This window comes from Panulirus ornatus, chromosome 28 (assembly GCF_036320965.1).
Source record: "Panulirus ornatus isolate Po-2019 chromosome 28, ASM3632096v1, whole genome shotgun sequence".
NCBI classification, from domain to species: domain Eukaryota; kingdom Metazoa; phylum Arthropoda; class Malacostraca; order Decapoda; family Palinuridae; genus Panulirus; species Panulirus ornatus.
The window spans coordinates 20,416,135-20,431,091 of record NC_092251.1 but is presented as its reverse complement, the minus strand read 5'-3'; positions in this window follow the sequence as shown (position 1 = coordinate 20,431,091).

The following is a 14,957-nucleotide window of genomic DNA, read 5'->3' as shown; positions in this document are numbered from 1 at the left end:
ACAGGTGTTGAAGTCGATGTTTTTAATCATATGCTAAACGACGGATATCGAGGACCACAAATGACTATGGCGCCTTAGGAAGAGGAGAGAGAGTAACGAGAAGGTGCTAAGGATGGATGTGCTCATTTGCTCTTTACATCGAGAGTGTTCAGTGTGAAGTAGGAATGCCGAGGAACATTTCCTGGTCTGGCAAAGCTTTACGATGGGTTCGAAGGGGAGGACTGAGGACTGTGTATATGGTATGGGAGAGGAAGGACTTGAAACAGTGGAGAACCTGTGTTGGAGAGGGCGTGGTAGAAGTAAGAATGCGAAGAATGTAAGATGTGAGTTTTAAAGTGGGGGAACTGAAGGGTGTGTCATGTCGCCGTGGTTGACGGGGTGGCGAGAGAGGTTTTATGACTGGCATTGATGACACCAGTTAAAGTGGAAACGGCGACAGAAGAGCACGGGAGCTAATGAGCTGTTGCCCCATTGGCGAAAGAATACTTTATGTACTTACAAAAAACGGACATCAAGGCTAATACAAAGGGAAATAAGACGAATACAAAGAAAAATAAGGAAAATACAAAGAAGAATAAGGCGAATACAAAGAAAAATGAGGCGAATTCAAAGGAAAGTAAGGCGAATACAAAGGAAAATAAGGGGGGTCGCTTGAGGAAGGGAAGTTACTGTGTGAAATCCTTTTTCTACGCCAAAAGGAGGGGTTACAGAAATGAAATTTTACGACTGTATTTTCAGCGAGGGAAGTGTTGTAGGACTTCAACTACAGTTAAGTAGAGAGGCACAACATGAGTGGCAGATGAAGATTAAAGATACGTTCGTATAACCTGTACCTTGAAAACAATGACATAGTGAGATAGTGAAACCTTTGATGAGCGTTCGTTTCAGTGCATCACTTGCTGCGGGGTACTGTTCCAGAGAACTGGAAGTGTGGCAATGTAACATCAGTGTTAGTAAAAATGTTATAAAACCCGACCCGGACATTATCGCTCAAGTTGCCACACACGTCTTGATCGGATAAAGTTATGATGACCAATAGAGACAAGATTGTAAAATCATTTTGAGGTCCAGTATGAACGATGTAACCAGATTTGGTTGGGCATTTTACTTAGAAGAATGCTATATCATGCGTCTTCTACATCAGTCGTAGATAGTACCCAAAGTTACTGATTATAACTGGCGATATATGAGGAAGACTATGGCGATGGCTTGTACTGTGGCTGATTAATGTGCCAGCTAGCCGTGCTACCTTGCCCCAGGTGGTGAATCTGAAAGATGCTCCTAATATATTCAACTGAAGTTCCAAGGATGAATATAATGGGCCAGTGTGTCTGTGGTGCGTTGACAAGAATCATCGCTGTCAGAAATCATGGGTGAGAAAAGGCGGTAGATTGTAAGTCTATTGATATCTTACGATCTTTCTTGTCATGTTTGATGGTTAAAGTGAAATACTGCGAATACAAAGTTGCAAGACACTTACCACAACATGATCAATACCTGTATACCTTGTATACCACACCCAGTAAGTACACCCATAACTATAGATCACAACCGTAACACCCAACACCTATTTATGTGTACATTTCCGCGCCCGCCAACCCGCTAGGCCCAGACCCACATCAAAGACCCCAGAACTGAGTCGCTGAGTCGCTCACAAGCCAACTGCATTGGCTTTAACACCCTCAGTAAATGTAACCAACCACTGAACTTCCAACTCGTCGCCTCCAACAGAAAAAATCTCACCAGACTCAAAACACATACAAACCATAGGACAACACAGGAGCCAGCAGTCACGCATTCCTCACGTGTCGTAGAAGGTGACTAAAGGGGACGGGAGCGGGGGACCAGAAACCCTCCCCTCCTTGTATTTTTTAACTTTCTAAAAGGGGAAACAGAAGAAGGAGTCACGCGGGGAGTGCTCATCCTCCTCGAAGGCTCAGACTGGGGTGTCTAAATGTGTGTGGATGTAACCAAGATGAGAAAAAAGGAGAGATAGGTAGTATGTTTGAGGAAAGGAACCTTGGATATTTTGGCTCTGAGTGAAACGAAGTTCAAGGGTAAAGGGGAAGAGTGGTTTGGGAATGTCTTGTAATTAAAGGCAGAGGTTAGTGAGAAGACAAGAGCAAGGGAAGGAGTAGCACTACTCCTGAAACAGGAGCTGTGTTAGTATGTGATAGAGTGTAAGAAAGTAAATTCTAGATTGATATGGGTAAAACTGAAAGTTGATGGAGAGAGATGGGTGATTATTGGTGCATATGCACCTGGGCATGAGAAGAAAGATCATGAGAGGCAAGTGTTTTGGGAGCAGCTGAATGAGCGTGTTAGTGGTTTTGATGCACAAGACCGGGTTATAGTGATGGGTGATTTAAATGCAAAGGTGAGTAATGTGGCAGTTGAGGGAATAATTGGTATACTTGGGGTGTTCAGTGTTGTAAATGGAAATGGTGAAGAGCTTGTAGATTTGTGTGCTGAAAAAGGACTGGTGATTGGGAATACCTGGTTTAAAAAGCGAGATATACATAAGTATACGTATGCAAATAGGAGAGATGGCCAGAGAGCGTTATTGGATTACGTGTTAATTGATAGGCGCGCGAAAGAGAGACTTTTGGATGTTAATGTTCTGAGAGGTGCAACTGAAGGGATGTCTGATCATTGTCTTGTGGAGGCGAAGGTGAAGATTTGTGGGGGTTTTCAGAAAAGAAGAGAGAATGTTGGGGTGAAGAGAGTGGTGAGAGTAAGTGAGCTTGGGAAGGAGACTTGTGTGAGGAAGTACCAGGAGAGACTGAGTACAGAAGGGAAAAAGGTGAGAACAAAGGAGGTAAGGGGAGTGGGGGAGAAATGGGATGTATTTAGGGAAGCAGTGATGGCTTGCGCAAAAGATGCTTGTGGCATGAGAAGCGTGGGAGGTGGGTTGATTAGAAAAAGTAGTGAGTGGTGGGATGAAGAAGTAAGATTATTAGTGAAAGAGAAGAGAGAGGCATTTGGACGATTTTTGCAGGGAAAAATTACAAATGAGTGGGAGATGTATAAAAGAAAGAGGCAGGAGGTCAAGAGAAAGGTGCAAGAGGTGAAAAAGAGGGCAAATGAGAGTTGGGGTGAGAGAGTATCATTAAATTTTAGGGAGAATAAAAAGATGTTTTGGAAGGAGGTAAATAAAGTGCGTAAGACAAGGGAGCAAATGGGAACTTCAGTGAAGGCGGCTAATGGGGAGGTGATAACAAGTAGTGGTGATGTGAGAAGGAGATGGAGTGAGTATTTTGAAGGTTTGTTGAATGTGTTTGATGATAGAGTGGCAGATATAGGGTGTTTTGGTTGAGGTGGTGTGCAAAGTGAGAGGGTTAGGGAAAATGATTTGGTAAACAGAGAAGAGGTAGTAAAAGCTTTGCGGAAGATGAAAGCCGGCAAGGCAGCAGGTTTGGATGGTATTGCAGTGGAATTTATTAAAAAAGGGGGTGACTGTATTGTTGACTGGTTGGTAAGGTTATTTAATGTATGTATGATTCATGGTGAGGTGCCTGAGGATTGGCGGAATGCTTGCTTAGTGCCATTGTACAAAGGCAAAGGGGATAAGAGTGAGTGCTCAAATTACAGAGGTATAAGTTTGTTGAGTATTCCTGGTAAATTATATGGGAGGGTATTGATTGAGAGGGTGAAGGCATGTACAGTGCATCAAATTGGGGAAGAGCAGAGTGGTTTCAGAAGTGGTAGAGGATGTGTGGATCAGGTGTTTGCTTTGAAGAATGTATGTGAGAAATACTTAGAAAAGCAAATGGATTTGTATGTAGCATTTATGGATCTGGAGAAGGCATATGATAGAGTTGATAGAGATGCTCTGTGGAAGGTATTAAGAATATATGGTGTGGGAGGCAAGTTGTTAGAAGCAGTGAAAACTTTTTATCGAGGATGTAAGGCATGTGTACGTGTAGGAAGAGAGGAAAGTGATTGGTTCTCAGTGAATGTAGGTTTGCGGCAGGGGTGTGTGATGTCTCCATGGTTGTTTAATTTGTTTATGGATGGGGTTGTTTGGGAGGTGAATGCAAGAGTTTTGGAAAGAGGGGCAAGTATGAAGTCTGTTGGGGATGAGAGAGCTTGGGAAGTGAGTCAGTTGTTGTTCGCTGATGATACAGCGCTGGTGGCTGATTCATGTGAGAAACTGCAGAAGCTGGTGACTGAGTTTGGTAAAGTGTGTGGAAGAAGAAAGTTAAGAGTAAATGTGAATAAGAGCAAGGTTATTAGGTACAGTAGGGTTGAGGGTCAAGTCAATTGGGAAGTGAGTTTGAATGGAGAAAAACTGGAGGAAGTGAAGTGTTCTAGATATCTGGGAGTGGATCTGGCAGCGGATGGAACCATGGAAGCGGAAGTGAATCATAGGGTGGGGGAGCCTTGAAGAATGTTTGGAAGTCGAGAACATTATCTCGGAAAGCGAAAATGGGTGTGTTTGAAGGAATAGTGGTTCCAACAATGTTGTATGGTTGCGAGGCGTGGGCTATGGATAGAGTGGTGCGCGGGAGGGTGGATGTGCTGGAAATGAGATGTTTGAGGACAATATGTGGTGTGAGGTGGTTTGATCGAGTAAGTAATGTAAGGGTGAGAGAGATGTGTGGAAATAAAAAGAGCGTGGTTGAGAGAGCAGAAGAGGGTGTTTTGAAATGGTTTGGTCACATGGAGAGAATGAGTGAAGAAAGATTGACCAAGAGGATATATGTGTCGGAGGTGGAGGGAACGAGAAGTGGGAGACCAAATTGGAGGTAGAAAGATGGAGTGAAAAAGATTTTGAGTGATCGGGGCCTGAACATGCACGAGGGTGAAAGGCGTGCAAGGAATAGAGTGAATTGGAACGATGTGGTATACCGGGGTCGACGTGCTGTCACTGGATTGGACCAGGGCATGTGAAGCGTTGGCGCAAACCATGGAAAGTTCTGTGGGGCCTGGATATGGAAAGGGAGCTGTGGTTTCGGTGCATTATTACATGACAGCTAGAGACTGAGTGTGAACGAATGGGGCTTTTGTTGTCTTTTCCTAGCGCTACCTCGCACACATGAGGGGGGGAGGGGGTTGTTATTCCATGTGTGGCGGGGTGGTGATGGGAATAAATAAAGGCAGACAGTATGAATTATGTACATGTGTATATATGTATATGTCTGTGTGTGTATATATATGTGTACATTGAGACGTATAGGTATGTATATTTGCGTGTGTGGAAGTTTATGTATATACATGTGTATGTGGGTGGGTTGGGCCAGTCTTTCGTCTGTTTCCTTGCGCTACCTCGCTAACGCGGGAGACAACGACAAAGCAATATAGAGGGGACGGGAGCGGGGGGCCAGAAATCCTCCCCTCCTTGTATTTTTTTTAACTTTCTAAAATGGGAAACAGAAGAAGGAGTCACGCGGGGAGTGCTCATCCTCCTCGAAGGCTCAGATTGGGGTGCCTAAATGTGTGTGGATGTAACCAAGATGTGAAAAAAGGAGAGATAGGTAGTATGTTTGAGGAAAGGAACCTGGATGTTTTGGCTCTGAGTGAAACGAAGCTCAAGGGTAAAGGGGAAGAGTGGTTTGGGAATGTCTTGGGAGTAAAGTCAGGGGTTAGTGAGAAGACAAGAGCAAGGGAAGGAGTAGCAATACTCCTGAAACAGGAGTTGTGGGAGTATGTGATAGAATGTAAGAAAGTAAATTCTCGATTAATATGGGTAAAACTGAAAGTTGATGGAGAGAGATGGGTGATTATTGGTGCATATGCACCTGGGCATGAGAAGAAAGATCATGAGAGGCAAGTGTTTTGGGAGCAGCTGAATGAGTGTGTTAGTGGTTTTGATGCACGAGACCGGGTTATAGTGATGGGTGATTTGAATGCAAAGGTGAGTAATGTGGCAGTTGAGGGAATAATTGGTATACATGGGGTGTTCAGTGTTGTAAATGGAAATGGTGAAGAGCTTGTAGATTTATGTGCTGAAAAAGGACTGATGATTGGGAATACCTGGTTTAAAAAGCGAGATATACATAAGTATACTTATGTAAGTAGGAGAGATGGCCAGAGAGCGTTATTGGATTACGTGTTAATTGACAGGCGCGCGAAAGAGAGACTTTTGGATGTTAATGTGCTGAGAGGTGCAACTGGAGGGATGTCTGATCATTATCTTGTGGAGGCTAAGGTGAAGATTTGTATGGGTTTTCAGAAAAGAAGAGTGAATGTTGGGGTGAAGAGGGTGGTGAGAGTAAGTGAGCTTGGGAAGGAGACTTGTGTGAGGAAGTACCAGGAGAGACTGAGTACAGAATGGAAAAAGGTGAGAACAATGGAAGTAAGGGGAGTGGGGGAGGAATGGGATGTATTTAGGGAATCAGTGATGGATTGCGCAAAAGATGCTTGTGGCATGAGAAGAGTGGGAGGTGGGTTGATTAGAAAGGGTAGTGAGTGGTGGGATGAAGAAGTAAGAGTATTAGTGAAAGAGAAGAGAGAGGCATTTGGACGATTTTTGCAGGGAAAAAATGCAATTGAGTGGGAGATGTATAAAAGAAAGAGACAGGAGGTCAAGAGAAAGGTGCAAGAGGTGAAAAAGAGGGCAAATGAGAGTTGGGGTGAGAGAGTATTAAATTTTAGGGAGAATAAAAAGATGTTCCGGAAGGAGGTAAATAAAGTGCGTAAGACAAGGGAGCAAATGGGAACTTCAGTGAAGGGCGCAAATGGGGAGGTGATAACAAGTAGTGGTGATGTGAGAAGGAGATGGAGTGAGTATTTTGAAGGTTTGTTGAATGTGTTTGATGATAGAGTGGCAGATATAGGGTGTTTTGGTTGAGGTGGTGTGCAAAGTGAGAGGGTTAGGGAAGATGATTTGGTAAACAGAGAAGAGGTAGTAAAAGCTTTGCGGAAGATGAAAGCCGGCAAGGCAGCAGGTTTGGATGGTATTGCAGTGGAATTTATTAAAAAAGGGGGTGACTGTATTGTTTACTGGTTGGTAAGGTTATTTAATGTATGTATGACTCATGGTGAGGTGCCTGAGGATTGGCGGAATGCGTGCATAGTGCCATTGTACAATGGCAAAGGGGATAAGAGTGAGTGCTCAAATTACAGAGGTATAAGTTTGTTGAGTATTCCTGGTAAATTATATGGGAGGATATTGATTGAGAGGGTGAAGGCATGTACAGAGCATCAGATTGGGGAAGAGCAGTGTGGTTTCAGAAGTGGTAGAGGATGTGTGGATCAGGTGTTTGCTTTGAAGAATGTATGTGAGAAATACTTAGAAAAGCAAATGGATTTGTATGTAGCATTTATGGATCTGGAGAAGGCATATGATAGAGTTGATAGAGATGCTCTGTGGAAGGTATTAAGAATATATGGTGTGGGAGGCAAGTTGTTAGAAGCAGTGAAAACTTTTTATCGAGGATGTAAGGCATGTGTACGTGTAGGAAGAGAGGAAAGTGATTGGTTCTCAGTGAATGTAGGTTTGCGGCAGGGGTGTGTGATGTCTCCATGGTTGTTTAATTTGTTTATGGATGGGGTTGTTTGGGAGGTGAATGCAAGAGTTTTGGAAAGAGGGGCAAGTATGAAGTCTGTTGGGGATGAGAGAGCTTGGGAAGTGAGTCAGTTGTTGTTCGCTGATGATACAGCGCTGGTGGCTGATTCATGTGAGAAACTGCAGAAGCTGGTGACTGAGTTTGGTAAAGTGTGTGGAAGAAGAAAGTTAAGAGTAAATGTGAATAAGAGCAAGGTTATTAGGTACAGTAGGGTTGAGGGTCAAGTCAATTGGGAAGTGAGTTTGAATGGAGAAAAACTGGAGGAAGTGAAGTGTTCTAGATATCTGGGAGTGGATCTGGCAGCGGATGGAACCATGGAAGCGGAAGTGGATCATAGGGTGGGGAAGGGGGCGAAAATTCTGGGAGCCTTGAAGAATGTGTGGAAGTCGAGAACATTATCTCGGAAAGCAAAAACGGGTATGTTTGAAGGAATAGTGGTTCCAACAATGTTGTATGGTTGCGAGGCGTGGGCTATGGATAGAGTTGTGCGCAGGAGGATGGATGTGCTGGAAATGAGATGTTTGAGGACAATGTGTGGTGTGAGGTGGTTTGATCGAGTGAGTAACGTAAGGGTAAGAGAGATGTGTGGAAATAAAAAGAGCGTGGTTGAGAGAGCAGAAGAGGGTGTTTTGAAGTGGTTTGGGCACATGGAGAGAATGAGTGAGGAAAGATTGACCAAGAGGATATATGTGTCGGAGGTGGAGGGAACGAGGAGAAGAGGGAGACCAAATTGGAGGTGGAAAGATGGAGTGAAAAAGATTTTGTGTGATCGGGGCCTGAACATGCAGGAGGGTGAAAGGAGGGCAAGGAATAGAGTGAATTGGAGCGATGTGGTATACCGGGGTTGACGTGCTGTCAGTGGATTGAATCAAGGCATGTGATGCGTCTGGGGTAAACCATGGAAAGCTGTGTAGGTATGTATATTTGCGTGTGTGGACGTATGTATATACATGTGTATGGGGGGGGGGGGGTTGGGCCATTTCTTTCGTCTGTTTCCTTGCGCTACCTCGCAAACGCGGGAGACAGCGACAAAGTATAATAAATATATATATATATATATATATATATATATATATATATATATATATATATATATATATATATATATATATATATATATATGCACCAGGAAGTTCCTCTCTCATCCACACAGCACAACTCCAGACTCAGTCACACCACTACAGCACTGCACATAGATCTCAAACAACACATTAAGTATGGTTTCAAACTACCACAGTCTCCCCTCTCGTAGTGTAATAGTGGCGATGAATATACACTTGACAATGTTCCCTCAACACATCCTCTCATGAAAGGCACTTGACGTCACCCTCCACAAAAATAACAAAAGGTGGTTGACCAATTTCATAACTGGCCGACAAGCCAGAGTTATTCAACAAAGGCTTCACCTCCAAACCCATTAAACACTACAACCATGTATTCTAAAAAAGAGTTATTTCTCCAGTCTTTTACAGTGTCTTCCTATACGACCTCCCAGCACCTCTCACAGGTAACTTTAAGAGAGTTTACCTTAATGCAGACGACCTCACACTCACAACCCCTGACACTAATCAGGTAACGACAATCATGCAACATTACATCGATTGATTAAACCATTAACTCATTGAAAACGATGTCTCTGTTCCCAGAGAAATCCACCATCACCCTCTTAAACCTGGACTGATATATATCCAGCCTGGACCCTCCCATGTGGTCAATCATATATCCAGCCTGGACCCTCCCATGTGGTCAATCATATATCCAGCCTGGACCCTCCCATGTGGTCAATCATATATCCAGCCTGGACCCTCCCATGTGGTCAATCACTTTCATTTAATAGAACTTCAAATATGCTACAGCAGGTATCACATATGAAACACATAACATTAGCTCCCCCACACGGCAAACATCAACACAATGGTTATAAATAAGCTAACTCAGAGCTCCTACTGGTGCCAATTCTCGTCACCACCCTACACCTGCCTGGTCACCCTGTCAAAAGCAGACACAACAAAACTGCAAACCACACAAAACAAGGCCTTCAGAACAGTCCCTGGCTGCTTAGCAACCACAAGCAATTCATACCTGTAAAAAGAAACAAAAAACTCCAGTATGCCAGGCACCCGTCTCATTGCAACAGCTTTAAGTTCTTGCCAACTGAGCTACATCATAACCAACCACCAACCCCCAAGTAGGGGCAAAAGACTTGCCCCTGCATCACACTTTCCTTACACATTACTCCTTCCCTTCTCCCAACAACCATGACAGTGATTAAACACATATGCGCAGTAATGATTCAAAAGCATTAAACAATCGCCCCGCTAACCTAATGTTAAATGAAAGCTAACCAGTCATTCACTCGTCTAAAACTACAGTACCGAGGAATGCACGAGAGACACTTTCTCTTCTGAAACTACAATACCCAGGCATGTAAGAATAACACTTTCTCATTTGAAACTACAATAACCAGGCGTGTAAGCGTGACACTTTCTCTTCTGAAACTACAATACCCAGGCACCCAGGCATGTAAGAGTGACACTTTCTTGTCTGGTTTCTTGAAACTGCTCATCTCTACAACACTATAAACACAGGTTGAACATATGACCTGTCATAATCAAGATGTTGCTTCCATACCAAACATTTACTCCTTATCTTCCCTGCTTTTCACCTCACACAAGGATAGAGAAGACAAAGAAATGGCCTCATTCGATTCCATCCACCCCCCACCTTTCATGCATAGTGCACCGAAACCACAGCCCCCTATCCACAAACAAGTCTCACAGACCATTCCATGATTTCTCTGACCATTTCATATATCCTGGTTCAGTCCAGTCACAGCACGTCGGCTCATGAATACCACTTCGCTTCATTTTACTGTATCCCGTACACGCCTTACACCCTCTTGCATGTTTAGACCCCGAACATTCGATGTCCTTTTCACTCCATCTTTCCATCGCAGGTCGGTCTTCCCCTTCGCCTTGTTCCCTCCACTTCTGATACATAAGCCGTGTTTATTAAACTCTCTTCGCTCATCATTTCCATATGTCCAAACCATTTCAGCACACTCTTTAGCTCTCTCAAACGTTCATTTCTTATTACCATGACTCCCTCTTACTCTTTCATTTCTTACTCGATATACCCTCCCCACAACGCATATTGTCCTCATACATTTCATTTCCAACCCATCCACCCTCCTCCGTACTTTCTCACATAAATCCTACTCCTCGCATCGATACAAAACCGTCTGAACTACTGAACCATCAAACATGCCCTCATAGATAATGATCTCTTTTCCTCACACACTTCAGTGTGACCAGGACCTTCGCCCCCTCACCCACCCTATGACTGACTTCATCTTCCAGTGTTCGATTCGCTGCCATGTCCACTCTCAGATATCTGAAACATCGCACATCCTCCAAGTTCTCTCCACTCAGTCTCACTCACACTAGTCTGTCTCCTTTCACTGCTAAACCTAAGAACCTGGCTTTCATTTACGTATACTCTCAACTTTCTCCTGTGTGTAGTGATCTAAGGGTGTACAGCTTATATTGCTTAGCGATTAGTGAACATGAGGGCGTATATCTAACAGGGTAGAAGTTGTTGACAGTACAGCTCGTATTGTTACCCTAACGTTCCAGGGAAGTAGATGATCACCTTGAAAAAGGAGCTTCGCTTGACTGTGATATACAGAGACTAAGTTCACTTCCTTGTTCGTTCTAGCAAGATATAAGAGATCCTCCTCTGGTTAGCTTATCGTATTCAACACGCTTATAATCCTCCTCTGGTTAGGTTATCGTGGTCAACACGCTTATAATCCTCCTCTGGTCAGATTATCGTGTCTATTATTATTTTCAGTGTACCACCGTTTGGTTTACTCTTGACATATATCCTCGTATGGGTCCTCGAGCTGATGGTTTACTCTGATATAGATCTTCGTGCAAGTGGTTTATTCTGATATAGATTTTTAAGCTGGTGGTTTGCTCTGATATAGATCCATGAGCAGGTGGTATCCTCTGATATGGGTCCTCGAGCAGATGGTTTACTCTGATATAGATCCTCGTGCAGGTGGTTTACTTTGGCACTGATATTCGAGCCATGTCTGTCACTATACTTGAGAAAAGCGTATTGATCATCTTCTCACGTGCACGACAGATGTGCGTACTTCAACATAACATATATACGCATTCTGTGGAAGGTGTTGAGAATTTCCATCTAATGTTGCTGTGTGTTCAGAAAACTCCTCAAATGTACCCCCTGTTGCTGAACTTAATCCCTGTATGCTGGACTTAATTACAAGCCATTTGGTTTCTCAGTAATTGTAAGCTGGTGATGTCTTCCCGCGTAATACACCTGGCCCCAGGATACGCCACACACTACATCATAATCGTGCAGACGTGAAATTGTAAGCCCGATAGGGTTGCCCCTAGTTAACAGGGGTTAACACACACCACCACCTTGTTGGGTTACGTTAGTTCTTTTAGTGAAGATGTAGCCACCTGTTCCGACCTCCACAGCGGGCGCCTCATCTTTTATTTTCCCTCTGGCACGTTTGTTTCACTTTTAGATACTACGGTTTCAACTCAAGAAGAACCTTTTCTTGAACACCAGCTTAACCAATGCCATTTCTTGAGGATTTGGCATAATGAACTAACGTGGTGTGGCGGTTAGCGTTCCTGACCGTGACGCATTCACGGGCCGCCCAGGGTCGAGCATTGCATAGGTTCCAATCCTGGTTGTGGCAGTCGGTCCACAGTCAACCCAGCTGCTCATCCATCCCTAGGGGTTGGTCGATGAAATGGTTACCTGGCTCAGGCTAGGATATATATATATATATATATATATATATATATATATATATATATATATATATATATATATATATATTTATATATATATATATATATATATATATATATATATATATATATATTTAGGGAGAATATATATATATATATATATATATATATATATATATATATATATATATATATATATATATATATATATATATATATATATTTATATATATATATATATATATATATATATATATATATATATATATATATATATATATATATATATATTTAGGGAGAATAAAAAGATGTTCTGGAAGGATGTAAATAAAGTGCGTAAGACAAGGGAGCAAATGGGAACTTCAGTGAAGGGCGCAAATGGGGAGGTGATAACAAGTAGTGGTGATGTGAGAAGGAGATGGAGTGAGTATTTTGAAGGTTTGTTGAATGTGTTTGATGATAGAGTGGCAGATATAGGGTGTTTTGGTTGAGGTGGTGTGCAAAGTTTATATATATATAAACAATATATATATAGCGGTAATGGGATGGCCTTGATTAGGGCCTCAGTTGTTCTTGCCGTCTCAGCTAACATAAAAAGAAAAGAAATTCCTATTTTGGGTCTAAAGAACTAGGGTCAGTTTGCCTAGTCTGTGGCAGTTACCCAACCGAACCAAGAAGAAGAAGGCCTGGTGAGAGGGGACACCTTCTCTATGTTTGCTCAGCTTGAAATCTCTGAATGACACTTTTCTACCACCAAGCTACCTACTCTCGTGGTCTGCAGGAGTGGTCGTTGAACCCGGCCGACCCGTTGGCCCTCTGGTGGTGAGCGACGTAACCAACACCACAGCCACCCTCACCTGGAACCCTCCAGACAGTCTTGGCGGAGGTGAACTGACCGCCTACATCATTGAGGCCAGGATGATAACACACGCAGATATCATCAAGTAAGTCAGCTACCTTCTCATCTCTTTCCCAATAGGGTTTGTTTTTCACATCCTCCAAAATTCCTAAATACTTTCCCACGTTTATTCCTTCCTCTTTCATTATTTTTCAATTAAGTCCCGGTTTTGATGTGTCCCTTTGTCCACGACTGAAGACTCTAAAACCTAAACACAAAAGTGGTGTCCATGAACATATTATATGACAAGGATCAAGTAATGGTAAGGTTTTGATTAATCTTTTAACACTTGTATGCCCTGTATTTACATATAATTCTCAGTAGTTTATACACATGAGTATTTCGAACTGCAAAAGAGATTAAGATGAGAACAAATGAATTACAGATGTAGAATTTGTTACGCTTGAAGTTTGCTATCTAGGTGTATGTTACGTTGAATTACGAGACTGCCTTTGGCCAATAGGTCGTCTGGTAACTTCCGAGACTTGCTGACATTACCTCCCCTACAGGAACATCGAAATCGTAGATGGGGACACGACCACCTTCCTGTTGGAAAACCTCGAGACCGACATCGTCTACGTCTTCCGGGTGTACGCCGAGAACGAGGCCGGGATGGGCGACGGCCTCGTGCTCAGGACCCCCGTCAGGATCAGGGAGAACATACGTAAGTGCACTTGACTCGTTAACTTCTTATACTTCATAAAGCTTGAAGTTCACATGTTCGTTATCAGCCCCCTTTCGAAGCGTCACTGAGGACTTCACCAGTACCAACTTACGCTTCAGCATCCAGGATTCTGGAAATTTTGTGAACTATAGGTGTCGAGAATTTTCATAAATTTTGTGATTCATACTCGATAACCGACTCACTCTCAGGGATTGTTTACCATTCGCGTGGTTCCCTCTGGTGAGACATGCCCGTGTGTTGCTATGATAACACAGCCCTGAGGGACGTGTGATGACGATATCAACCTTAGAAGCCCTTGGAGGCGATTCATATGCTGATAAGAAGACTTCACAATCAGTATATCTTTGGTCTGTGGTTCAGAGTGTTATTTACCTCCAAAGTCCGTCGAAATTGGCTCATGCATGAGGTGAAGCATCGGTCAGATTTATTATTGTAATACTCGCTTCAAGAGACCTCATAATCTGTACCTCAGTATTGAGGATATGATGAGGAACAGCGGTGTAAACATGGTCGAACCTGCCGTCACATCATTGCTTTTCAAGTTACATAAATATAGGAGCTGTGGTTTCGGTGCATTATACATGACAGCTAGAGACTGAGTGTGAACGAATGTGGCCTTTGTTGTCTTTTCCTAGGGCTACCTCGCGCGCATGCGGGGGGAGGGGGTTGTCATTTCATGTGTGGCGGGGTGGCGACGGGAATGAATAAGGGCAGACAGTATGAATTATGTACATGTATATATATGTATATGTCTGTGTGTGTATATACCTTGAGATGTATAGGTATGTATATGTGCTGTGTGTTGACGTGTATGTATATACATGTGTATGTGGGTGGGTTGGGCCATTCTTTCGTCTGTTTCCTTGCGCTACCTCGCTAACGCGGGAGACAGCGACAAAGTATAATATGAATACTGGTATATTGTGCGAACACTTGACAATCTTAGGTGTATTTAAGCTGACGAGTTTCCTGCAGTATAAGAAAGCACGTATATGTTCCATAACATAACATGAAAGCTACATCCACTTGGGAAAAGCGAGTGATGGAACATACCCTCCCAGACCGCGTCT